At 41.3% G+C, this 25,821-nt stretch overlaps 1 protein-coding gene across 3 annotated transcripts in view; it reads right to left on the bottom strand.

Annotated features, from left to right (window-relative positions):
* The window catches only part of LOC140734818 (IQ motif and SEC7 domain-containing protein 3-like), a 371,261-nt gene that overhangs the window by 133,058 nt on the left and 212,382 nt on the right, over nucleotides 1–25,821 (bottom strand). The window lies entirely within an intron of this gene.

Below are 25,821 nucleotides of genomic sequence, written 5' to 3'. Positions count from 1 at the left end.
ACAACAAAACATATATCAGGCTCCTGTTTATCGATAGTGCCTTGGCATTCAACACTATCATCCCCTCATTATTAGACATCAAACTTCTAAAACTGGGCTTCTGTACCCTCATCTCTGCAACTAGATCCTCGACTTCCTCATGGGGAGATCACAGTTAGTATAGATTGATGATAACATCTCCTCCTCGCTGCCAATCATGTAAGTGCAACTCAAAGATATATGTTTAGCCCACTGCTCTAGTCGCTCTACACTCATGACTGTGTGGCCAAGCACAGTTCAAATTCCATTTATAAACTCACAGATGATACCACTGTTATCAGTAAAAATCACAGATGCATCGAGGAGGTGTACGGGAGTGAGATAGTTCAGCTGGTTGAGTGGAATCGCAACAACAACCTCGCACTCAATATCAGCACGACCAAGGAATTTACTGTGAACTTCAGGAAAGGGAACGCAGGAGAACATGCACCACGCTTCTTTGAGGGGGTCAGCAGTAGAAATGATGAGCAACTTTAAGTTCCAGGGTGTCAATATCTCTGAGGATTTGTCCTGGCCCCAACATATGGATGCAGTAACAAGCTCTACTACCATGATTGCTCTACTTTTCAGAGATAAAATACTTCTGTTACAATTTAAAATTGGTGAGTGAGAAAGAAAACATGGAGGCACGTGACCAAAAACAACAAATCCTGTATAAACTAGTTGTCCAAAACTCACACACATCTGCCTCCATTTCTAATGACTATACAATAAGCGAGAGGCAGAGGAGAAATTATAACACACAATAAGTGTTTTGAATTAACAAAATTTAGATTATTGATCTGTAGAAATTCATGAATACAAAGAATTTGTTAAAACAAATATGAAATTTATGCAATAGAGTAAAATTAATTTATTTTACCTAGCTGCAAAATCACTATTTTAAAATATATTTCACAGTCTTGTGCTTATCTCTCTCCACAAAAGGAAGAAATATTTTAGAAGTTTCAGCACCTCATGCCAGATATGCCTGTAACTGAAATGGGGGGAATTCATGAGAGAAAGGTGTCAGACTGTTAGATTAAAAACAAGTGCAGGCAATGCTCTATGTTAGTGGTAATCTTCAGTGAGTTCTCACTCTGGTCTCCTGGTGGCCCTGGCCTACCCTACCCACATGCTCATAGGCACATTCCAGAATGAAATAATGGGATTAGGATAATAATTCTAGATCAATGTTTAGTGAAAGATTTGCCTGACCAAGCTTGCTTCCTTCCTTAATTGAATTTACAAAATAACTCATGAATCCCCCTTCCAGAGTACTACGTCTGTCCTGTTACTGTGAGAGTAGCTCCCCAGCCTGTTAATCAAGTGAATGATAGAGCTAGAAGTAGTTGATGTTATTATAACCAATGCAGAGCATGAACTTGGAATGCCAAACCAAAAGTTGTTGATTTGCCAGACAATTTATGTTCTACTTGACTGCAGAGCACCTTGAACAGAGAGCAGCTTGGAACAGCCGTTACAAAGGCCTTTATTTAATAGCAGGGCTGGAACTCAGGGAAATGACCACATCTTACATATTTTTCACATCCAATGTCTTCATCCCACAGCTTCTCCTGATTAACAAGCTGCTGCTATGCCTTCTATAGATGTACTGTGGAAAGCATTTTAACTGGCTGCATCACCGCCTGGTATGGGTGGGGGGATGGGGAAGGCTATTGCACAAGATCGAAGTGCATGCAGAAAGTCGCAAAATTAGTCAGCTCCTTCATGGGCACTAGCCTCCGCAGTATCCAGGACGTCTTCAAGGAGCGATACCTCAAAAAGGCGACGTCCATCATTAAGGACCCCCAGGTCATACCTTGACCTCATTGCTACCATCAGGAAGGAGGTACAGAAGCCTGAAGGCACACAATCAACAATTCAGGAACAGTTTCTTCTCCTCTGCCATCCAATTTCTGGATGGACATTGAACACAAAACAGCAAATTTCATGACATAAGCCTGTGATATTAAACCAGGCTCTGATTCTGATTCAGTACCATTTCCACGACAAACTTTCAGTGGATTATCAGCCTTGCCAAAGAGTCACCCTGTGGAATGAGTGGTCAAGGCTTGCCTGACCACAAAGAAACTTCCTAACTTGTCTCATCCTTTCCACTTCCTCCTCAGCTGCTAGATGTTCAGTGGTGGTTAATCCCTTGAGAATACCAAAGCTGTGCTGCACACAGTGCTCCACTAAGACTTACTCTGCACGTACTCTGGGGAAGTCCTAATATTGCAATAATGTTTAAAGCATGCCAGTGACCTGCTCCACCATCGTTTGTGTGCTGTGCGATATCTGTTGTGGGTATACTGCCCAGGAGAGTGTTGCTGGTACCAAATTCAAGATCTGTGTCTTCAGCGTTTGATCCTTGTCACCCAGAAGCAGCCGTTTAGTTTTCCTCCAACACAAGGGTTGAATTGTTGTGCATAACTGCGACTTGTGTTACAATTCCCAGGTCACTTCTTGCCACCATACGTATTTATAAAATCCAACCGCACTCTTTTCACCGGTATCTGTGAAACTGAACCAGGGAGCTGGATATTCATTCACACTAAGCCAAAGGACACTGTGCTGCTGTGCACATACAGCACCTGTGCCTGTTTATTAAATCCGCCTCCTTAACTATCCATGAAGTTTTGTTCAAACATTCTTCTTTCAGGCGTACAGCTCCCCCAAATAATGTCAGTCTTAGGGTGTAGTACACTTACAGTGAGACTTCCAATCCGACTGTTCCATGAACAGCAGTTCCCGTTGACGCATTGAACACGCAGCCATTACAAACTGCTTTTTAAGGATCAGTGTTCGAGCTGGATCCTGTGATCTCAAATACAACTTTGCATTTGCTTAGACTGTACAAGTGCAGATGCCAGATCACTTTCAGCCTCCTAGCCTCACCTGCAACAGATAATCCCTGCCGCCTTTCACAGTTTGTGGCTCACAGATGCACTGGCAGATCACTCCAACTCCCTGCTCCATCTTGTATCAGTGTGCAGGAGGAGAGAACTGTGAACATTTGTAGCATACTAATAAGGGACGGTATGCTGAATGTCACACAAGGAAATCCAACAATGCTATTCTAGTTACTTCACAATTAAAGTCCTGAGAATTTGAGGTTTTTAACCAAACAGTGATAGGGTGAGCTACAATGTTGTTTCAATCTCAATAATGGGGAGTGGAGTTATCTCCTGACTACAGCATTTAATAGCATGCATGTCACAGAAACAGACCATTGAAACTAACCAGGCCAATCATTTAAGCTCCTCTCAATTTTCCACATCTAAATCATTAATGCCATTCTCTGTCGATGCTCCTTTTTCGTTTTGTTCAGGGGGGAGGGGCATTTTGGGGATTGATGATTGTGCTGTGGGGTGGGGGGGGGGGGGACAGTGGGTTTGACATTCCTCCCTGAACAACTTTCATGGTCTTTCTTTGTTTCCTGGCCATCTGGAGAAGACGAATTTCAAGAGATACATGCTCTGATAATATGTTTGTGAATGACCATTTGAACCTTTTTGTGGTTGTCCAGTCTCCTCATCAATAATAATTGCCTCAGCCACTCCATGTGATAGCTGATTCTACAGGCTCTCCACTCTTTTGGTTGCTATCTGAGCCCGAAGTGACATCGTTGCTATCACTACAATAGAATCACTTATCTCAGTTTCTTCCTCAATTCATCTGTTGCTAAGTTGTTTATACATATATATAAACATCAATTTATCTACTTAGACCAAGACCCCACAACCTGGGGTCCACAGAACCCTAGCTTAATGGCATAGGTCCACAGCACAAAACAGGTTGGCCACTTTCCTATAGTTAAAGGTGGAGTGTTGGCAGATGAAATTTAATCCTGACAACTGCGAGGAGATGCATTTTTGGAAGTCATATAAGGGTAGGATATATACCCTTATTTGACCATGGTAAGGTGCTAAGGAACGGTGATGAACAGAGGCAACTTGGAGTTCAAGTCTACAGTTCTCTAAAAGCAACATCTCAGGTAGAATGGGTACTGAAGAGAGTACGTGGCATTCTTGCTTTCATAAATTAGGATGTAGAGTATAAATTTTGGGAGGTTATGTTGGACATTTACAAATCTCTGGTTAGATCATGCTTGGAGTATTGTGTGCATTCCGGTCAGCAAACTACAGGACTTATGTGGCTCCATTGAAGAGGCTACAGAGGAGATTTGCCAAGATGTTGCCTGGATTTTGGTTCTGGGAGATTTTGGATAGTATGTGCTTGTTTCTCTGAGGCTGAGGGGAGGCCTGATAGAGGTAGTTATAATTATAAAAGACACAGACAGGCTAGATAGGAAGGGGATCAAAACAACAGGGCATAGGTATAAAGTGAAAGGAAGAAGTTTTAAAGAGGATCTGAAGGGAAAGATTGTTTAATACAGAGCTTTGTCGATATCTGGAGGTGCTGTCAGGGGAGGTGATGGAGTCAGGTACAATCATTATGTTTAAGAGACATCTAGACAAGTACTTAAATAGGCAAAGCACAGAAGGACATGGTCTTACTGCGGCAAATGTGATTATTGCAAACGCACAATCCAGTTGTATATTGCAAAAAGGTTGACAAGGGTGCAGTGGGCTGAAGGGGTTGTTTTCTGCACGACAACTTTATGACCATGACTCTAAGTCCCACCTACTCATCACCGTAACACTGGCTCACCTACTCAGGCTTCCAGTCGAGCAGCCTCTGAAATGTAAAGTTTTCTTTCCTGTCTTCAAATCCTTCCATGGCCCCTCCCTATCTCAGTAATGTTCTCCAGTCATTTAACCTTCCAACCTCACTTCTCTAATAACTTCTCAGGTCAGCCCTGAATTTAAGTACTCTGCCTTTGGTGGAATTGCTTCCAGATGTCCAACTGACTTATCCCTTTTTCAGCCATTTAATCTTTCTAAACTTTTTCTATCTGCATCCGTCTAAACGTTTTTTAACCATTATTATTGTGCCTACCTCTATGGCTTCCTCCGGCAGCTCATTCCATATACGTATACATTCCATATCTGTGTGAAAAATGGTTCCCCTTAGGTCCCTTGTAAATTTTTACCCTCTTACTGTAAACCTCTTAGTTCTAGGCTCCCTTACTCTGGGAAAAACACATGGAATGTTATTTTATAGCAAAAATGTTCTATGAATACAAGATATTTTAGTAAAATTAGTCACTATCGTAATTCAATATGAACATAATTTGGAATTCATTATGGCAACCAATCCATGCAGCAGCCATTTTGGGAAGGTCATAGCAATGTGACATTAAAGCCCAACAACAGAATGCAGATTACACAAATCATGATTATGCCTCTGGCTGTTTTTGATTATCAGCTTCTGGGAACTGTAAAATTCTTGCTAGGTTTGCATGCATACAGTGCAAACCCAGCTTAACTGAAGCATTTAATTGACAAGGAAGTCATTGAGTACCGGATGAAAGTCCACATTTTCGGCAATAGTCCATCACCTGCCGTGGCCATCTATGGGCTGCGAAGAGCCATCAGAGGGGGCACACAGGAGCACGGCGACGACACCGTTAAGTTTGTAGAAAGGCACTTCTATGTCGATGATGGCTTGATATCACTACAGAAAGAAGAAGAAGCAATCGATCTGCTCCGACGTACACAAGCCTCACTCGCAGAGTCAAACCTCCGCTTGCATATGTTTGCATCAAACTATCAGGCAGTAATGGAGGCCGTTCCACACGATGACTGTGCTCCGGCAATCAAAGACCTAGATTTAGATGGAGAAACCATACCCACACAAAGGAGCTTGGGTCTCCTCTGGGAGATTACGACTGACTCATTCACATTCTCCGTGCCGACCGTGATCAAGCCATTTACCTGCCGTGGAGTTCTCTCCACTGTCAACAGTGTTTTCGATCCCTTGGGTCTACTGGCACCAGTTACCATCCAAGGAAGAGCCCTTCTCAGAGAACATACCTCTGAGCTCTCTGACTGGGATACCACCCTACTGGAAGTCAAGCTAAGCAAGTGGGAGGCTTGGAGAGATTCACTTCAAGATCTGAAACAGCTTCATATCCGACGTAGGTACACTGCGACCTCACCCACCGAGGCAGCGCACACAGAATTGCGTGTTTTTTCGGATGCGTCTACCAAGGCCATCGGTGCTGTGGCTTACTTGAAAGTGGTCGGGAAGGATGGTCAAGTTGAAGTAGGATTTGTAACTGGTAAGGCGAAGCTCACTCCCCAGTCCGAGCCGACAATTCCAAGGCTTGAACTGTGTGCGGCTGTCCTGGCTGCGGAAATGGCAGAGCTTATCCAGGACGAGCTAGACCTAAAGTTCGACGATGTCAACTAGCAAATGACGATAGCAAAGTAGTGCTTGGTTATATTTATAACGAATCAAAATGCTTCTACGTGTACATTCATAATAGAGTTCAACGTATCCACCTGTCTTCAAAGCCCAAACAATGGCATTATGTACGTACCGAGGATAACCCTGCAGACCATGCATCGAGATCCTTACCTGCATCCTGCCTGGCTCAGACATCCTGGTTCACCGGACCCCCTTTTCTGTATCAGCCACCAACGGAAAAGACTCAAATGAGCGAGACATTTGAGCTGATCGAACCCGAAAGAGACTCGGAAATTCGGCCGCAAATACAAACAGGAGCCACCTACCTCGAAGAATCGATACGTATTAACGAACGCCTTCAGCGGTTCTCCACTTTGCATTCTTTAGTGAGAGGACTTGCGTTCCTCATTCACATGGCCAGATCACACAAACGTTCATCCCGAAACAGTAAATGTAGGGGATGGCACAAATGTAACTTACCTCGCACTGAGGATGAATTGGCCCAGGCAGAGGACGTCATCTTTAAAGCAACTCAAAGAGCGGCTTTTGCAAGGGAGTTTTCAGCTCTCCAAGTTAATAAACCAATACCAAAGGACAGCCCTTTGAGGAAATTCAGCCCGATCCTGAAGAATGATATCATCTGCATTGGAGGCCGGTTAATCCACTCCCAACTTCCAACTGCAGAAAAGAGTCCAGTAATCCTGCCCAAAGACAGCCATGTGTCCTTACTGCTCCCTCGCCATCACCATGAACAGGTAAAGCATCAGGGCCATCACCTGACGGAAGGAGCAATAAGGGCAGCGGGACTGTGGATCTTGGGAGGTAAAACACTGATCAATTCAGTACTTCATAAATGTGTAACCTGCAGGAAACTGCGAGGCAAGTTGGAAGTTCAACGTATGGCGGACCTCCCACCAGAACGCCTCGAAGCCTGTCCTCCTTTTACATATGTGGGGCTCGACGTATTTGGTCCCTGGACTATCACTATGAGACGTACCAGAGGAGGACAAGCAGAGAGCAAGCGGTGGGCCATTGTGTTTAGCTGCATGAGTTCAAGAGCGGTACACATTGAGGTCATCGAATCTTTGGATACATCCAGCTGCACTAACGCTCTCAGGCGCTTCTTTGCGCTAAGAGGCCCTGCAAAACAGTTAAGGTCTGATTGTGGCACGAACTTTGTTGGAGCATCGAAGGAGCTGGGGATGGACAAAACGGTGCAAAAGTACTTCAGTCAGCAGGGATGCAACTGGGAGTTCAACACACCACATGCCTCTCACATGGGAGGCACATGGGAGTGGATGATTGGTATCGCCAGAAGAATTCTTGATTCAATGTTTCTGCAGCAACACACCCGATTGACCCACGAGGTACTGTGCACACTAATGGCAGAGGTCACAGCCATTATAAATGCACGACCACTCCTACCCGTGTCTTCTGACCCAGAAAACCCCTTCATACTCTCACCATCAATGCTCCTTACGCAGAAGGTAGGAGCTCCCCCTCCACCAGGGGACTTCTCTGATAAGGATTTGTACACAAAGAAATGGAGACAGGTCCAGGCTCTGGCAAATCGGTTCTGGTCTCATTGGAGACAGGAATATCTACCTTTGTTGCAACACAGACAACAGTGGACAGAACCCTGCAGGAATCTTCAAGTTGGAGATTTAGTCCTGCTCAGGGACAAGCAAATCGCCCGCAACTGCTGGCCAATGGCTAGAATCACTGTCACATTCCCTAGTAGGGATGGACATGTCAGGAAGGTTGAGTTGAAAACTACCGACCAAGGTGATGTGAAAATTTACCAAAGGCCAGTTACAGAAGTCATTCTACTTCTGCCTAAGGACTGATCTAGAGACTGAAGTTTGTATTATGTTCATTGTGACCTTACGAAGGTCAAGCGGGGAGTGTGTTGCCTTTATGGCATTTGTTTAGTTTATAATATTTTCGCTTTAGTAATTCGTTTGTTAGCATTTTCTAGTTAAAGTTAGGATTGTTTAAAGTAAATTCATTGTCTGTGATATATCGCGGCATGCGATGACATCACATCCGGTTTCGCCGCGTCTTGTGGGAAAATACCGGTTTGGAGAAACGGGAAGGAGGGGGCACACATGTGCGAGATCAGCGCAAGAAAAGTTGTCTCTCTATGCATTAGAAACATAGTGAAGCAACGCCTTTTCACCATACGTTAATGTGGAAGAGTGAACAGTAAATGATTAATCTTACTGTGATCCTGTCTTCATTGACAACGGTTTACCTTGGTGTTTAGTTCAGCGTTCCCTTACACCTGAGCGAGAACACTACAGAAGCATTTAATTGAAGGAATCTGCAGATAAACCTTGCCAGGGAGCTACAAGGCCATTTCTGAATAATTTCAAAATGTCTTTTTCATTAAAATTATCGGCATTGTCCTTATCAATTGTTCCTTACCAAACCAAATCCCCCTTCACATTGAGTCTGCCTTCTGGGAAAGTACTTATGAAGTTGAGCAAGTATTACCCAAGCCAGTTCATTTTGGTATGTGTTAAGGAATAAGTGAATGTCTAACAAAGAGACTCTATTCTAAAACTTTAACTCTGCTTCTGCAGATGCTCCCCCGATGATTTCCATTCTTATTTCAGTTTCCAGCTCCTGCAGTTTTGTTAGTTTTTGAATAACTGATTCTACTGAAAAAAAAAGTCACAGATTCTCACAAAACTGTGCTTAGATATTTGAACAGAGAAATAAATTTAACCCCAAACCACAGAGAAGGTCGTAGGCATTCTGAATGACAGATCTTTGGAGAAAAGCTCACAATGGTCTAAGCAGGGATTCCAACACAAGGCAAATTCATTGATTCTTTGTTCCCCATTTAGAACAATGACCAAAAGGTGAGAGGTTGGAAAATAATTCACCTCTGTATTCCTCTTGTTGAAATAGAGTTAACTTAAAAAAAGAAAAGGAGAGATATGCAAAAGCAGACAGGCTAACAGACATTTAAACAGAAGAATACAGGATCTATGGATAGGCAGACAGAAAGATATCATAAATAAATACTCAGAAAGATGACAGACGTTAGATGGTAGAAAGTAATATGGGATTTATTACCAAATCAGTTTTCCTGCAGGGTTTGCAGATCTAATGATTTCTTTTTGGTTGCCAGGCAGTCAGCGACTACCTTTGTTTCGGCTAGACATTTCAAATTGTACAGAAGTGGTTTTCTGCTCCAAAGATTTTCTTTGACTATTTCCCTAAAACGATGAGAAACAACTAAAAAAAATGTGCTGTGGAGGATTACAGAACTTTCAGCGTGGCTAATCCTGCAAGGCACCGTGCACTGCAGAGGACGGCCATAACCAGTAAACCAGGTAACCCTCCTGAGGCCGAATGCAAAAGCAATTACATATGGAATTCAATTTCCCTTATTTTGAGTACAATTACTACATGGGGATTGTTGTGTTTTGTAACTCTAAAACATAAAATCTAATTGAAAGGAAATCAAGGGAGTTGGGAGATAACTTGCGTAAGCTCAATTTTACTTTTAGAGAGGCACGCACTAATCACGTGGTGGCATGGTGATGTACTGTGTGCCATTTATGCACTTCAAACATACAGCTATAATGAATTACTTAAACAACAATGAGTGCTAAATCAAACAATAAATATATTACTCAGATATTAAATACTCAACTCTCTTCCCTGCTTTGCTATAAACTCCAATTCAATATAGAAAGAATCTCAAAATATACATTACTATATACGTACAGTAAAATACAACTACAACATAGACATTCACAGCATTGTAATCCTGATGAAGGGTCTCGGCCCGAAACGTCGACAGTGCTTCTTCCTATAGATGCTGCCTGGCCTACTGCGTTCCACCAGCATTTTGTGTGTGTTGCGTAAACTTTAAAATGTCCCATTCAGGCCTAAAGATTTACTCACTGGAGAATTTCGGAATCGTGTGGGATAATGCGTTTTCCAACAAGGGACTTGTGGCTGTGAAAACAATCTCAGGTTCTGGGACCTCCTCCATGGTGGTTGTTGGAGTTCACTCTGAGATTGCAGGAAGTAGTTCCGACAGCTCTGGACTACTTTCTTCTCCTTTTCTCAGATTTTCTCTCTGGATCTATTTCTCTCCTTACCAACTTCTTGCTCTTGCTTTTATTCGCTGTTATGTCTTTCCTGATGTGACTTGGTTATCTCCAATTACAAGATCTCACTACTTGCAGGTTCGCAGCAATTGTTGATTGCTTATTATCACATCGTTAAGCAATTAGCTTCTCTCTCTCTCTCTCTCTCTCCCCCCCCCCCCCCCCCCCCCCCCGTCTTGTTTTACGGCGGTTGGCACCCAGCTTAACGGTACATTACCGCCTCCTTCTATTCCGGAGTATGCGATGGACTCACATTCTAAATCCCTTCACCCAATCGCACACATACACATACCCTAACCTACACCTTATCCTCCCCATCCTAGTACCCTATTTCTGTTTATCCATCATATCCTATAAAAAACCCCTGTACCCCTTAAGAAAGCTAAAAATACCCTGACCTGTGTTCTCTCACCCATGCCCAGCAACCCTTTTAATGTGAATTCCTGCACCCCCAATTCCCTTAGATTAATTCTCATCATCTCTCTCTGTATCCCATACTTCCTGCAACTTAGAATTACATGTTCTACTGACTTCTCTTCCTGACATTCCGCACACAATCCTGTCTGGTGTTTCCCTATCAATTTCAATGTTTGGTTTAGTGCACAGTGCCCCAGCCTTAACATAGTCCACACAATTTCCTCTCTTCTGTATCTACTTCCTACCCTAGTACCTGCAACACCTTTTTGTATTTGATATAAATGCCTCCCTTTCCCCTCCCTGTCCCATCTTTCTTGCCGCATTTGGTTAATTTTTTCACAGATAACACACTTAACCTCTGCTTTACTGATACTAATGTGCATTTCTATATTTTCTTTCTTTATTGCCCTCTTTGCCAACTCATCCACCCTTTCATTGCCCTTCACCCCTACATGAGCTGGAACCCATAGAAATTTAACCTGACCTCCCTGATTTGCAACTCTTGTGACTGACTGAAGGACTTCATGAAGTACATCTTGCCGGCTGTTTGAGTGAGAAGACCTTAAACTTGCTAGAACTGAAGATGAATCTGAGCATATCAACGCTTTGACTAGTTTAGTTTTCTCCACCCAACGCAATGCAACCAACACTGCCATCATCTCCACTGTACACACCGCTAACTTATCAGATGTTCTTCTGCTGATTGCAATTGCTTTTGCTGGTATAGCCACCCCAAACCCTGTCACTCCTGTCTCAGGTTCCTTAGCACCATCTGTATAGACCTGAGTATAATCACTATACTTTTCCATCACATGACAGTTAAATGCACTTACCAAATCAGTTTTATTCCTTTCCTTTTTACCTCTAACAAATGCCAGTCTACGTCAGGCCATACCAGCTTCCATGGAGCTACAACCAGATAAACTACTGAAGGACTTATCCTTAGATCAAACACTCCACATGATCTAGCAATATCATTCCCTACCCGACTAAAGACTAAAGTACCCTCTGAAACCTCCCATTTTCCCAGGACTCCTGCAACACTCCTTTAGCAGGGTGAGAATCATTGTGTCCCTGCAAATTAACCCAGTAATTTGCCATCAATTGCATCCTTCTTAATTCCAAAGGCATTACTCCCATTTCTACCTGCAGGGCTGATACTGGTGATGTTTTAAAAGCCCCACTACACACTCTCAAAACCTGAGCCTGAATCACATCCAGTTTCCTTGTAAGATACCTAGCTGCTGATCCATATGCTACACTTCCATAATCCAACACAGATCTTACTAAAGCCACATACGTTCTCTTTAATGCTGAACAACTTGCTCCCCATTCCCTACCAGTCAAACATCTCATCACGTTTATTACTTTTTTACATTTCTCCTCAACTTCCCTGATATGGTCTGCCCATGTTAATCGTGAATCAAATATAACTCCCAGAAATTTAAATGATCCAACCCTTTCTAATTCAATCCCATACATCCTTAACTTCTTCCCTACTTCAATTCTTTTCCTAGTGAAAAATACAGTTTGAGTTTTTTCCACTGAAAATCTACATCCCCAATCATAACCCTACTCTACCACTTCATCAATTGCTCCTTGTAGTTTCCTGATTATATGCTCCGTGTTCCTGCCTCTTTTCCACAAGGACCCATCATCCACAAACAGTGACCTACCTATATCCACTGGTACCTTTGTGAAGACATCATTGATCACAATGATGAAAAGTAACGGGCTAATCACACTACCCTGAGGTGTGCCAATTCCCACTATGTACTGTTTTGATCATTCTGATCCAATCCGAACTTGAATTTTTCTACCAAACAAAAAATCTTTAATTCAATTAAAAACTCTCCCCCCAACCCCCATCTTGTGCAGTTTAATTAATACTCCTTCCTTCCACATCATATCATAGGTTTTTTCAATGTCAAAAAACACTGCAGCTACTGATTCTTTATTTGCCTGGGCCTTTCTTATTTCAGTCTCTAACCTTATCACTGAGTCCATGGAATTCCTTCCCTTCCTAAAACCACTCTGATAACTTGCCAGCATTCCTCTCTTCTCAAGATCATACGATAACCTTTCAGTTATCATCCTTTCCATTACCTTACATATATTTGATGTTAGTGCTATTGGCCTGTAGCTAGTGGGTTTTGACGGATCCTTGCCAGGTTTCCTTATTGGAATTACTACTGCTTCTTTCCATGCACTTGGTAATCTTCCCTCCTCCCACACTCTGTTATAAAAATGCAGTAACTTCAAGAGCGCTCCTTCTCCTAGATTTTTTAGCATAACGTAGCATATTAGATCTTTCCCTGGGGAGGTTGGTCTTGATCTCTTTATTGCTCTCACCATTTCTGCCAAAGTAAATGGATCATCAATTATATCATCTGTTTCTTTCCCCCTGTTTAACACACCTGGGTATTGACTCATTGTTCTTTCCCTTCTCCCTCTCCCTTCTTCAGACAAATTTTCTGAACTATGTATCTTTACAAATGACTTGGACATGATCTCAGCCTTATTCCTGCTGGAGACTGCTGTTTCCTCCTCAGATATCATTACTGGATATTCCCAATCCCTTCTATCTCCTCCCCCCCCCCCCCCCCATCCTCTTAATCATTCCCCATACCTCTCCCACAGGTGTTGTTCTTCCTATTTTGTTGCAAAAACTCCTCCAACTTGCCCTTTTAGCTTGACGTATAGTTCTTCTCACCACTACCTGTGCCTTCTTATATTGAATCAAATGCTGTATATTATGGGTTCTTTTAACTAGCCTGAATGCTCTATTTCTGTTTTTTACAGCCTGACAACATTCCTCTGTCCACCATGGCACTATTTTTCTATTCATTCTATTTTTACTCCTGGGTATAGATCCTTCTGCTGCCATAATAATTGCTAAAGTCACTTGACTGTTTAATTCATCTATATCTCCAGAAATGTCAATCTTTGTCAATGCTTCTTCACTTAACTTCTGGAACTTAACCCAATCTGCTTTTCCAAACACCCACTTTGGGACTCCCCCACCTGGTCTTATTTCAACTCTTTCACCCACTGAACATAAAACTGGGTAGTGATCACTGCCTACTGTTGAAGCAGTCCAAACTCCCCAGTTACTAATGCCAGCCAAGACATTAGACACTAACATAATATCTAATACCGACTCAGTTCCTGTTGTTATGTTTATCCTTGTTCCTCTACCATCATTCATACATACCAAATCCCTTTCTTCCATCAAATCTTCAATTACCGTTCTATTTGAATCTGTAATCGGATCCGCCCATATTGTGCTGTGAGCATTGAAATCTGCACACCACACTACTTTATGTCTATTTTGTCCTTGTATCCTTAGTAGGCTGTCCAAATCCAACCTTTTACACGGATTGTAGTAGTTAATTATAACCACTCCCATATTTCCACCACTATGTATTCCTGATTGTCTCCTTTTTCCAGTACTCTATATGGTATACCTTGCTTGATTAACATAGCACAACCTCCTCCTCCCCCTAGATTTCTATCTTTCCTTATCATTGTATACCCATGTACCACAAAGTCTAAAGCTGATTTCAACCAAGTTTCCTGAATACACACTACATCTGGTTTTACAACCATTTCCTTAATAAAGTCCTTAAATTCCTGGCCATTGGCCAGTAAACTCCTTGCATTCCATTGCAAAAGAATCACCATAATGAGTACTAACCAACCTATGACACTTCCTGGCTTGACTGATTAGTGAGGTTCTCCCTCACTTCTTCCCATGTCAGTCCTAAATAAGTAAACCCTAAATGGTTTACTGCTGCTTTGACCACCAGCTGAATTTTGTCACTTTTTGACTTTATCTCTGCCGTACTATTAATGACTCCTGCAATGAATGTTACTAGAGCTTTTTTTCCACATAAATCCTGTCATTTACTCTTCACTGCATCTCTTGCATCCCTATTGCTCTCTGGTCATTAGGAGCATTATTCTGTTCTCTTGACATTCTTACAGCTTCTGCATAAGTGATCTTTCTTTTCACTCTTATTTCTTGAATTTTATTCTCCTGTCTCATAACCTCACACCCACTATATGCCACATTATGAGCTCCTCCACAATTACAGCATTTTGGTTGCACTCCTGTTCCGCACTTTCCATATTCATGATCATCCCCACATCTAGCACATCTCCTCTGTCTTTTACAGTTTTTAGCTATGTGTCCAAACCTTTGACAATTATAGCACCTCAATGGCTTTGGCACATATACCCTTACTGGGTAACTCATGAAACCCAGGAACACTTTCCTTGGAACTCTTTCTTCTTCAAATTCAATCAATACTGTTTCACTTTCCTTTTTCATTCCCTCCTTTGTTGTTTTCAGTCTTAGAACATTAATTACTTTCCCCCCTTTGATATTCCTCTTCAACTCCTCCATGTTGATACTCATTGGTACACCCGTGATCACTCCTTTACAACCACCATTTCGTGCTCCCACCCTCCCTGTATATTCCACCTTGCATTTTCCTATCTCTTTTAGCTTGAGTGTTTTCTCAAGTTGTTCCTCATTCACACATCTTACCAATAGATTGCCATCGTTAAGGGCTTTTGCAAATACTATTTCCCCTATCTTATTTGCCAGAGTTGTTGTTAGCACAAACGGGTTAATTTTCTTCATGTGTTCTTGCGCCTTCTCATTAAACCTAATTATGACAACACCTCCTCTCTGAACTTGTTCATTTTCCTCACTTTCAGAACTCTCTCCATTGTCATTTCTTATTCTTTTATTCCCTTTGTCTCGGTTTTCATTCATCCATCCCCTCACTATCTCCTTATTCCCTTTATTTCTCCCTTCACAATAATCCATTTCTCCCCAGCTGCCTACCTCTGATCCCAAATCCCTATCCCGCTCCTTCTCCACTCTCTTTCCCTCAGCCCCTCCTCTCGCCTTGTCTGCCATTACCAGACCCAGGCAACCCCCTCCCAGCAATTCCCACTCTCTTTCCCTCACCAAGTTCCAAACCACTTTCACACATGCACCAACTCCCTTGCTGGTCAGCAATCATCGGCCGATCACATGACCCAGTTCCAGCAATTAGCTTCCATCCAGGGCAACCATTTTATATCATTTGTACATTTTATTGCAGTCAGTTAGAAACAATTTGTTAGAAGTCGATGCCAAGAAGTACTGTCTTTTTACACTGGCTCCTCCATACTCTTACATGTTGGCGAATAATAAATCTGCCTTCATCTACACTAAACCGGGACTGGAGTTTATCCATCTATCTAGATTAAGAAAACAGGGTAACTCTTGAGTGAGGGCAGAATAGTCACCTTCCTTTTCTTCTTCTAGTTTTTGTGAGTATCTCTGAATTTGCTAATTTCTCGAGAAATTTGGTTTCATTTATCCTCTTCTATTTCCATATCACTTATGTCAGCCTTCTCTTTTATTTATTTTTCTTCTTTCTAGGATATGTATCATGATTTTGCGAAGGTGCATTTCGTTTACCAATGTGTTCTCTATTAATCCTTCTATTGCTCCCTTTACGATCAGATCTCTCCTATTGGTTTCCTCATCCACAACATCATTTGATGAATCCTCTGTTTTGTACCTCTTTGTCTCCTTTCGTTTTGACTTTTCATTCATTCATCTTTGCATCTACATTTCCAAGCAGCTTATTGTCTCCCTCTTGAAATTCTTGTAATAACCTTAATGCACAGAGTAGGTTATTGTTCTTTATACTCAAAAGCTGAATGCTTTCAACTTTCCTGAAGTTACTGGAACTTTCTTCCAGCTTAAAGTCAAGCCACATTTCACAAATAACTGCCTGATTAACACAGCAAATGCATTCTCAGATATGTTGCCTACAAAAACTGTTTGACCACTGTTCTCATGATACCTCTGAGCAGCATGGTCCTTCCTTGGTCCAAAATGCTTTCGAGGTTGGCACCAATACCTGTTTGCCCTCTGTTGGGCACAGTTTGTGGCGGGCAGCATGGAGATAGTGGTGTCATCGTCCCATACCTTTCTTAATTTGATTTCAATTAACTATTGCAGGGGATGTGGCATGCAAATGATGGCTGGATCTCCAATGAAATGTTGGATGGATCTCCAATCAGCCACTCACATCCCTCCTGTTTTTAACACATACAAGTTCAATGTAGTCTGTTGGCTGTTGTATTTCACTGTTATGAATGTCGTTCCCTTACGAGTTATCTTTTTACCAGCATAAGCTCTCAGTTGGATATCAGCAGACTTCAGTTTAGCATCTTTGAAAAGTCATTCAGAACTCATTTTGTGGAATGACTGAAATAGCCGAGCCAGCCTCCAATTCCATTTTGATTAATTTATTGTTCACTTCCGGTGTAAGCCATGTTGCTTGTCTATTGTTAGTTTTCACATTGTAAATCTCAAGGCTAGTAAGTCCTTTGTCACTCCCATTACTATCAGATTGTTCATCAACAGAATGCAGATTAGTGCTCCTTTTGAAACTGCAACTTGACTTTTTCATTTTTCTCTTCCCTGTGCAGTCCATTTATATATCGTCTGCCCAACATGCTCTTTGCACATATCCTATTTTGTTGCATTTTCTGCAAGCTTCACCTTTACATCTGCATTGGTTTGGTGTTTGTGAGCCTCTGCCACTACGCTAACATAATTTGTTCGGCCAAGCACATTTCTGTTCAGGCGTTGCAGTTAGGAGCCATTTTTGAATGCTTTCTTGTAAAATTCCACAAACTAAACAATCTCTCAGTGCATCATTAAGCTCATCACTCAACTGACAACACTCAGACAGTTTTGTCAATTCAGCCACGTTTGCTGAAATGGACTCCGCTTCCTTTTGATTCTGCTTATGAAACCTAAAGCCTTCTGCAATAACAATGGTTTCAGTTCTGAGTGTTCCTGCATTACTGTCACAATATCAGAAAAGCTTATTTCAGCTGGTTTGGTAGGAGCAGTCTAATTTCTAAGCAAACTGTACGCCTTTAAATCCAATGCACTCATCAAAACTGGTACTTGGTTCTCGTTAGCAATACCATTTACTTTGAAGTATTGTTCAATTTGGTCAGTGTACAAAATCCAGTTATCTGTTGTGGAATCAAACATGTCAATCTTTCCAATGTGGCCAGCCATTTCTGCTCTTTTTTAAAATAATACTCATTGTTTAAGAACCCATGAATTAATCCATTTCTGCCTTTTAATTTCAATTCAACCATCTTTCCCTTTATGAAAAAAACATGCTGCTCCAAAGAAAGAAGAAAACTATTGTGCTGTTTATTTTTACTTGATCTTCTCGTTGAGCTTTTATAAAAATTTGAACATCTAGCTATCTCAAGCTTGTTTAAAACTTCCTTGTCTCCATTGATATGTTATGTAATTCCAAAATATAAAAACTGATTAAAAGGAAAACATACATATAATATTACTCAAATATTACTGAAATACTAAATACACAACAGACATCAAAGAGGATATATTTTCATGGCTGGAGTCATAGCTCACACAAAGAAAGTAGTTGCTTTTGGTAGAAGTCAATTAGCCCAGACCCAGAAAGAGTTCCTCTGGGCACTGTCAGATTATTCATCTATTACTTTCTTTCAACCATAAAGTCAGTGATGGCAATGCTTGCTTTGATTGCAAAACATTCAATTCCATTTTTGCCTCTTCAGCAAATGAGGCAGCCCCTGTCGATATGCAGAAAAATTTAAATTACATTCTGGCAGAACTGACATGTGATCAAACAATGTGCACCCCCAACAAGTAAGAGTCTATCCACTTATCCTAGACAGTCAATGGAATTGCGATCACTTAATCCCCTCTCTGTTAACATCCTACTACCAGCCACATAAGTATCAAGGCTAAATGAAAAGGTTAGAGGTTGATTGCCCCATGTCATCATATGGCAATCCTACCATCTACAAGTCAAATGATCATGAAGATCACTAACCAGTCTGCAACTGACATTAAATGTGGACACAAAAATTGTGAAAATAAATACAAAAATCAGGTGGAATATCATGCAAATGAAACTCAATACCATAAGAAGCTCAACAGCATGCAAGCTAAATATCCTTTACAATTTGTACCCGATCCACCACACTAATAATTAATTCCCTCCACTGTCAGTGTAGTAGGTGCCATCTATAAAATACATCACAGTTACTCACCTGGGCTACTCTGAAAACCATGAACATTACCACCAAATAAGATAAGGCAGAATGCCTTCTTGCAGGCTCCCCTGCCAAGCCATCCAATTTCAGAACATCTAGAAAGGCGATAGCAGCTCAAGAAACAGTAAGCCTAGGAAAAAAGGCTTTTTACTAGGAGATATTGAAGGGATAAAACCAAAACCCAAATTGAATAAATATCAGAAAGAATTCATAAAAATTGCATGGGTAGTAGCCAAAAAGGCTATTGCAATTACTTGGAAATCGGATTCATACTTAAGTATAGATTGCTGGAAGAACGAAATCTTTAGCTGTATTCCACTTGAAAAAATTACTTATAATTTAAGAGATAAATATGAACCATTTCTGAAAATTTGGCGCACTTATTTACAAAAGATAGGACTAAATATATAGGTGCTCTGAAGATAAAATTACTGGTTATTTGGGGAAAGAATATATACTAAAGATATTATGAACTCCATGGAGCATGTGGGGATCTTCCGATATCTGGGCATTCTTTTTTTCTTTCTTTTTTTCTTCTTTCTTTCTATAGGGATATGTTAGGGGGGAGGGGTTAAGGGGAGGGGGAAAGGGTTGATAATTTTTTTTCTTTTCTTCTGTAATCACTGAAAACTCAATAAAAAAATTTTTTTTTAAAGAAACAGTAAGCCAACAATAATTGAGGATCAATACTAACGTTAGCTCACATCTATAAATGAATACCCACAGTCTGACTTCCCTTTCATTGTACAATAATTTGACACATTGTCTTGCCATCTCCTCCATACTCCCTTTCATAGAACATAGAAATCTACAGCACATTACAGGCCCTTCAGCCCACAATGTTGTGCCAACCATGTAAACTACTCTAGAAACTGCCTAGAATTACCCTACCACATAGCCCTCTATTTTTCTAAGCTCCATGTAACTATCTAAGAGTCTCTTAAAAGACCCTATTGTATTCGCCTCCATCACTGTCACTGGCAGTGCATTCCATGTACCCCCCACTCTGTGTGAAAAACTTACCCCTGGCATCCTCTCTGTACCCATTTCCAAGCACCTTAAAGCTATGCCCCCTTATGTTAGCCATTTCAACCCTGAGAAAAAGCCTCTGGCTATCCACATAATCAATGCCTCTCATCATCTTATACACCTCTATCAGGACACCTCTCATCCTCGGTCACTCCAAGGAGAAAAGGCCAAGTTCACTCAACCTATTGTCTTACCACATGCTCTCCAGTCCAGGCAACATCATTGTAAATCTCCTCCGCACTCTCTCTATAGTATCCACATCGTTCCTGTACTGAGGTGACCAGAACTAAACACAGTACCTGAAATGTGGTCTAACTAAGCTCTTATGTAGCTGTAACATTACCTCATGGCTCTTGAAATCAATCCCATGGTTTATGGCTGAACTAGTAATTGTTTCACTAATCTTGAGTGTGCATGTGGTTTAAACTTGCTTCCTCACTGAGTTATTTTCCATCATATTTATGGCTACTCATGTACTTTGTCAGCTTACCCTAAAAACTATATGCATCAGTTTTAAGAAACAGTTACTCATTTCTGGCTTCAGACAACCAGGATCACAAAATTGGAAATGCAGTGATAGTAGGATTTTTTCCTCAATGTTCATTTAGATTTCAGGCTTACTGTGTTCATATTCAAATAAAGAAATCAAATCATTATTTCAATCACACACAACCTAAAATAAAAATTGTAGGTTAGCCAAGTTGATGGGGAGAGTCTGATCCTCCAGGAGTCCAGGAGTTACGACAAGGAGTTGGTCTTCCGGAGTCAGAATCAGATTTAATATCTCTGGCATATGTAATCAAATTTGTTTTTAAGGCAGCAGAAATGAAAAAAAATCATTCTCCAAAATTTATTGCTCCTATTTCAAAAACTGGGCATTTTCCAGGCTGAGTTATATAGATTTTTAGATCTCTAGAAGATCAAATATAGAGAAGTAGGGCAAAGTAGACTTAACATCTTGTCTTATTTTAGTGAACGATTATATTTCTGAATAGTGGAGTAACTCCAGGAACAGCAGACCTATCCCAGCTCCAATTCTTTCCTTCAAACAGATGGAACTCATGCTTTCTGAGATAATTTTGCAATACATTACAATGTCAATTCACTGATGTGTTTGATGCACTTGATCAAGCATAGGGATATATTTAAAGGGTAGAAGTTGGAGTGCTTTTCATCCATTTGACAAACCCTGTCCTCAGTGAGCCAAATGGACATGGGACTTAGCATAAGCAATTGAAGATGAAGCCAAGAAAGCAGGACAGTAAACCAATGCTCCTTTTGGAGAACAAGACCCAGTCGAGGTGATACTTTCCTTCCAGGGTCCATTACTTTCTCCCTCGTTTCAGGAAGAAATTTAATTTAAAAAAGTATTTGGGGCTTTTAGTCACCTTTTACTTTTAACACTATGGGGAAGGGGCAAGGTACTGTAGGAAAAATGAACCATCAAATTTAGAAAATAGTTTTTTTTTAAATATTAATGCAATAAGCTTTATCTTTTATTTCTGTGGGATCACCCACAGATGGAGACTACTGGGAATTCCTACTATATTGTCCATGATTTTCTACCCATCTTTTGAACACAAAGAGCAATATTCCTGTGACCTTTGTAGGAGGTTGACAAGTTTTCTGCCTGGCCAGCCAAACCCAGACAAAAATCAGTCTTCTGATATACTTCCTTTGGGTGAAGAAGCACATCGGAACCTTGCTAAGCAAAAGTAGTCCTACAACGTGGTTCCAGAGCACTGCCCATTTCCATTCCATTTGTACCCCTTTATTTGCTTCATCATTTACAACTCCTTGATGACTGGATCTGCTAATCTCCGAAGCAACTGCCCCTCAGCTTCACTACTTTACCAAGGGTGAAGCTATTAATCTTTCTGCTTTATATGTGCAGTGTGTGACACTTCCACTCTGAAATCCATGCATTTCCAGTTTACCCATAATTTGATCACCTTCATTTTGAAAGTTCTTGACTTCATATTCAGGTGCTCACCTTCCTAGACTAGTTTTAACTTGTGTTTTGAACTCATGTCTTCATCTGCCTGGTCCTGCCCCACAGAAATTGGTCCTCATACCTCAACTCCATTCCATTCCTCTTGGTTTAGTCCCTTAAAAACCTTCAACCGCAATGCTTCTCACCAACTTTCAATTCCCAGGCCCTGATTGCCTCCTTCACACCATGGATATCTAGTTCCTCTCCACTTTTACCCACCATCAAGAAAACCTTAAAGCTCTGTGTTTTTTTTTTCTTCAAGAAAAGAAAGGAAGAATTCTCTCCACCACCACCCTCCTCCATCTGGCAGAACTGGCCCTCACGCTCATCAATTTCTCCTTCATCTCCTCCTAATTTCACCAGACTTGGGGTGGCCATGGGCACCCGCATGGACCCCAGCTGTGCCTGCCTTTTCATAGAACAATCCACGTTCCAAGCTTTCCCTGGTAACGTTCCTCCACTCTTCCTCCGCTACACTGATGACCGCAGTGCTGCTGCTTCATGCACCCATGCTGAGCTCATCACTTTCATCAATTTTGCTTCCAACTTCCACCTTGCCCTTAACTTCACTTGGTCCACTTCTGACACCACCCTCCCCTTTCTCGATCTTTGTCTCCATCTTTCGACCAACATCATTTCTAAACCTACCGATTTCCACAGTTATTTTGACTATACCTCTTACCACCATCTCCTGTAAAAGTGCTATTCCTTTTTCCCATTTCCTTTGTCTGCACCACATCTGTTCCCAAATGCAGTTTTCCTTTCCAGGACATCGGAAGAGTCTTCCTTCTTCAAAGTATGGGGTTTCCCTTCCTTCTCCATTGATGCTGCCCTCACCAGCAACTCCTCCATTTCCCAAATGTCTCCACTCAGCCCATCTTCCCGCCACTTTAACAGTGATAGAGTTTCTCTTGTCCTTACCTACCGCCCATGAGCCTCTACATCCAACACATTATTCTAGACAACTTCCATCACCTTCAAAGGGATCCTACCACCAAATATATCTTTACCATCCCCCTCACTCAGTTTTCCACAGGGAATGCCCCCTCCATGATTCCCTCGTCCATTTGTCTCTCTCCACTAATCTCCCTCCTGGAACTTACCCCTGCAAGTATCCAAAGTGCTACACCTGCCCTTTCACCTCCTCCCTCACCTCCATTCAGGGTCCCAAACAGTCCTTCCAGGTGATGCAAACCTCATTTGCAAATCTACTGGGGTCATCTATTGTGTCCGAAACTTCCAATGCAGCATCCCCTGCATCGGCGAGTCCCGTCACAAATAGAGGGACCTCTTTATTGAGCACCTCTGCCCCATCAGCCAAAAGCAGGAACTTCCTGGTACCCAAACACTTTAATTCTGATTCCCATTCCCGTTCCGACACGTTGGTCCATGGCCTCCCTCAGAGTGAAGGAGGAACACCTTATATGCTGTCTGGGAAGCCTCCAATCTAATGGCATGAATATTGATTTTTCCTTCTGCTATAAAAAAAATCCCCCCATCCCCTCTTCTTCTATGCCTCATTCTGGCCCTTTAGCTCTTCTCACCTGCCTATCACCTCTCCCTAGGTCCCCTCCTTCTTCCCTTTTCCTGTGGTCCACTCTCCCTACCTATCAGATTCCTTCCTCTCCAGCCCTTTACCTTTCCTATCTACCTGGCTTCACCTATCTCCTTTCAGCTGACCCTCTTTTCCCTGTGTAATGTGAAGGGTTTGTTTTCTTGTTAGTTGAAAGCCTCTTCTACCGTGCCAGTTATCAACAGTCTTGCTGAAGGGATGCGGCAACTCTTTCTCATTGGTTGCCGTGTGTGTCACAGCGCTGGTGTTCGGTTTCAGATGCTTCACGCTTTTCTTTGTCTTCATACTGAGATCACAACCAGTGTGGAAGAACCATTGGAAAGCTACACTGCAGATATAAGAGGGCCCACACACACTCTCAGTGTCTGTTTGTGGAATGTTTAGTTTAACAGATTGTTTAACTTGGGTGGTTTGGTTGAATGTTTTACTGTTTGCCTGTAAATAAATGATTAACGTACTAATTCGTAATCAATGTCTTCTGTCCCACTCACCAAACCTGTGAACTTGCTTCATCGTAACACCCTCCCCCGACCTTTTAATTCTGCCATCTTCCCCCTTCCTTTCCTGTTCTGTTGAAGGGTCTCAGTCCGAAACGTTGACTATTTATTCATTTCCACAGATTCTGCCTGACCTGCTTAATTCCTCTAGCATTTTGAGTGTTTTGCTTTCATTTTTAATTTGTGATGTTTCTGATGCTAATCATCTTTGGACTAAAGAAGCTGCCCCAGTCTAACAAAGTCAAAGAAAATTCAATAGTTTCAAAAAGGTACATTAAATGTCAGAGAAATGTATATATGTCCTGAAGTTCAAAATACTATGATATGATATATGGGTTTGAAGGAGAAACAAATATTAGGAATCTGTGAGTAATTATTTAGCTTTGGTGTTCAAAGAAAAACAGACATAACTAAATAGTTATGAATTTATTTAGGACAAAAATCTGCATGACCAAACCCATAATGAAAAATTATTTTCAGTACTGCAGTTGACATATGGTATGCTCCTAAAGCAATGCCATAGGCTTTGAACATTGTTATTCAATTAATTTTCATTGATAGGAATCTCTCAACTGAAGAATAGGAGATAAAATCCCTGTCTCCCTTCACTTTTTCACCATCAGCACAGTGCCATTTATCACAACAACAAAAATAAAGGGTGAAATTAAGAGACTTTCTTGGAATTACCTGTATATTGAGTGCCAGCAGGACAATAACTTCAACTGACTTGGTCAACACTCATTATTTCATTGCTTCCCATTCCAGTACTAGTCCAGCCTTCACACCACCGGAAAACATCTGTTCATACATTCCTCAGGCAAAAGGGACAACCCTCATTCTCCAGCACAATTAAACAATAGAAGACAACCTCAATTATCAACATATTCTCTGATACTTCCAAATCTTCTTCTAATGTATTTCCTCACCAATCTTAATTTCTTCTGATTTCTACCAAAAATACTATGCATTATTATTAAAAATAACTGGGATAACCTCCTAATTTCCATTAACTTTGATCCTTGAGAAGGTCTATTTCTGACAGTGATCCTGCAGCTAATGCAACCTTCCAGTTTTGTAGTTCAGGTACATCTACAGAATTCATGCTTGGGCAAAGATAAAATTGTTAGAAGGCTGAATGAAAGTGGAGCTATTCAATGTGCCATAGTTTATCCTTGTGTGGTTGATCTGGTAGTCCTCTGTCCACAGGGTGCTCGATCTGGCTATAAATAAGACACACTTTCATTATTGCCCCATCTCACAGGACCCAAACTGTTAGCTTCATGCTGCAGTATTGACTGGAGGCTCATGGCCTAGAGGTTAAGGTGAAGGACACTGGAAAAGACTAACCTTTTCAACGTGTTTATTGCATTAGGCAAGGCAGCAGTTTAATGCATTGATGAGAGTTACAATTTTCTATTTAAACATGTAACCTGTAAATATTTAGACCTTGCATGAAACATGGATAAATTTTGTTAAAATGTTTTATGCTAAAGCCTTTCATAGATCAAATATAAAGAACTGATTACTTCCTTACTTCTCTCAATTTTTATATAACGTTGAACATCTCATCACAAAAATGAAATGGAATAGTTTTAGCAACTTTAGTATGAAGGAGGAGCTCCCCCCCCCCACATTATTTTCCATTAAGATAATCTACCTGGACAAATGCAATGATTGGATTTACAGTACTGAGATTCACTGATG

This window comes from Hemitrygon akajei, chromosome 10, assembly GCF_048418815.1.
Source record: "Hemitrygon akajei chromosome 10, sHemAka1.3, whole genome shotgun sequence".
Taxonomy (NCBI): Eukaryota; Metazoa; Chordata; class Chondrichthyes; order Myliobatiformes; family Dasyatidae; genus Hemitrygon; species Hemitrygon akajei.
The sequence above is the reverse complement of the archived record's forward strand: the minus strand, read 5'-3'. Positions and strand labels throughout refer to the sequence as shown.